The following is a 2595-nucleotide window of genomic DNA, read 5'->3' as shown; positions in this document are numbered from 1 at the left end:
GGAGGACCCCGACGAGGAGAAGGTGTACATGGCACGGGACGAGGAGCTATAATTTCATGCCACGGTGGAATTTTTGAATTTGGTGCCATAGCAACGTTTTCTGAAACGGTCGCCACTGCAAGGTTTTCTGAAATTGCCACCATGGCAACGTTTTTGAAACGGTTGCCACGACAACTAAATATTGTCCATCACATTGCTTCGAATGGAGATTGAAGACGATTGAGGGAGTCCTGGACTAGGGGGTGTCCGGATAGCCGAACTACCATCATCGGCCGGACTCCAAGACTATGGAGATACAAGATTGAAGACTTCGTCCCATGTCCGGATGTGACTTTCCTTGGCATGCAAGGCATGCTTGGAAATACGGATATGTAGATCTCCTACCATTGTAACCGACTCTGTGTAACCCTAGTCCTCTCCGGTGTCTATATAAACCGGAGGGTTTTAGTCCGTAGGACAACAACCATTACAACAATCATACCATAGGCTAGCTTCTAGGGTTTAGCCTCCTTGATCTCGTGGTAGATCCACTCTTGTACTACCCATATCATCAATATCAGTCAAGCAGAAGTAGGGTTTTACCTCCATCGAGAGGGCCCGAACCTGGGTAAAAACATCGTGTCCCTTGTCTCCTGTTACCATCCGCCTAGACGCACAGTTCGGGACCCCCTACCCAAGATCCGCCGGTTTTGACACCGACATTGGTGCTTTCATTGAGAGTTCCTCTGTGTCATTACTGATAGGCCTGATGGCTCCTTCGATCATCAACAGCGACGCAGTCCAGGGTGAGACTTTTCTCCCCGGACAGATCTTCGTATTCGACGGCTTTGCACTGCGGGCCAATTCACTTGGCCATCTGGAGCAGATCGAAAGTTACGCCCCTGGCCGTTAAGTCAGATTTGGAAGTCTAAACTTCACGATTGACATCCGCGGAGACTTGATCTTCGACGGATTCGAGCCACAGCCGAGCGCGCCGCACTGTCACGATGGGCATGATTTAGCCCTGCTGCCGGACAGTGCCCTGGAGGCCGCACACAAGTCCGCTCCGACCCTTAATTCGGAGCCGACCGTGCAGATCGAGGACGGGTGGCTAGACACCGCCTCAGGGGCTGCAACCCCTACGGCGATGGAGCCGAACACTGACCTTGTCCCTTGTGAAGCTTGTGACTCCGAGGTGTCGGACTCCTCGCCGGACTCCGAACCTCTTGCGCCCCTACCAATCGAATCCGATCGGGCGCCGATCATGGAGTTCATCGCTGCAGACATCTTTCAACACTCACCTTTCGGCGACATCCTGAATTCGCTAAGGTATCTCTCGTTATTAGGAGAGCCCTGGCCGAACGACTGTCGGGACGGTTGGGATGCGGACGACGAAGAAATTCAAAGCCCACCCACCACCCACTTTATAGCAACTGTCGACAATTTAACCGACGTTCTAGACTTCGACTCCGAAGACATCGACGGTATGGACGACGATGCCGGAGACGACTAAGAACCAGCGCCTACTGGGCACTAGAAAGCCACCTCAACTCATGACACATACATGGTGGACACACCAAAAGGAAGCGATAACGAGGAACAACGGGACGCGGCGAAGGATAATTCCCCCGAAAAACAACCAAAACGGCGACGCAAGTGCCGCCCTTAGTCCCGCCTCGATAACAACATCACCCATAATGACCCAGCCGTAGAGCAGGGCAAACCAGTGGACGACGAACATGCAACCAAGCAACCATCTGAACAGGATGAATTGGACAAGCAATCCATCCCCGGAAAAAACAACAGTCCAGACGATCTCACGCCAGACACATCACCGGAGCATAAGAACCTTCACAAAAGGCTCGTCGCCATAGAAAGAAGTTTGAAGAAGCAGAAGCGGAAGCTCAAAACAGCGGAAGACGTACTCAGAATGAGATGAAGCAAAGTCCTCAGGACCGCAGATAAATACGGCGATAGTCACCAAACAAAGAGCTACCCAAAGCGCAAGCTGTTGCCCGAATTTGACGAGGAGGCTGTCGAGCCCCCACAGTCAAAAAACAAAGAGGCCGCCTGGCCGGATAGACGACCATACGACAGGCTAAGAGCGGCAGGCGGCTCCGGATGCAGACGATTTAAGTCACATAACTCAACAGCCCGGAGAGTCAGCGCACAAATTCTGGAACATGTTCCTCACCAAAAAGAACCAAATAGTCGACTGTCCGGACGCCGAAGCCTTAGCAGCTTTTAAACATAACGTCCGAGACGAATGGCTCGCCAGACACCTCGGCCAGGAAAAGCCAAGAACAGTGGCCGTGCTAACGAGCCTCATGACCCGCTTTTGCGCGGGAGAAGATAGCTGGCTGGCAAGATGCAGCACCAGCGACCCGAGTACATCCGAGGTTAGAGATGGAAATGGGAAATCACGATGCAGAAAAGATCAGCGCCGGAATAAGGAAAATGGCCCAAAGAACACGGCGGTCAACGCCGAATTCAAAAGCTCTCGGCCAAACAGCAAAACACTGCCTCTTAAGGACAACAATGACGAGCTATCCAACCTAAACAAAATCTTGGATAGGATATGCCAAATTCACAGTACCCCCGGGAAGCCTGCAAACC

This window comes from Triticum dicoccoides, chromosome 2B (genome assembly GCF_002162155.2).
Source record: "Triticum dicoccoides isolate Atlit2015 ecotype Zavitan chromosome 2B, WEW_v2.0, whole genome shotgun sequence".
NCBI lineage: Eukaryota > Viridiplantae > Streptophyta > Magnoliopsida > Poales > Poaceae > Triticum > Triticum dicoccoides.
Note: the sequence above shows the minus strand (reverse complement) of the source record.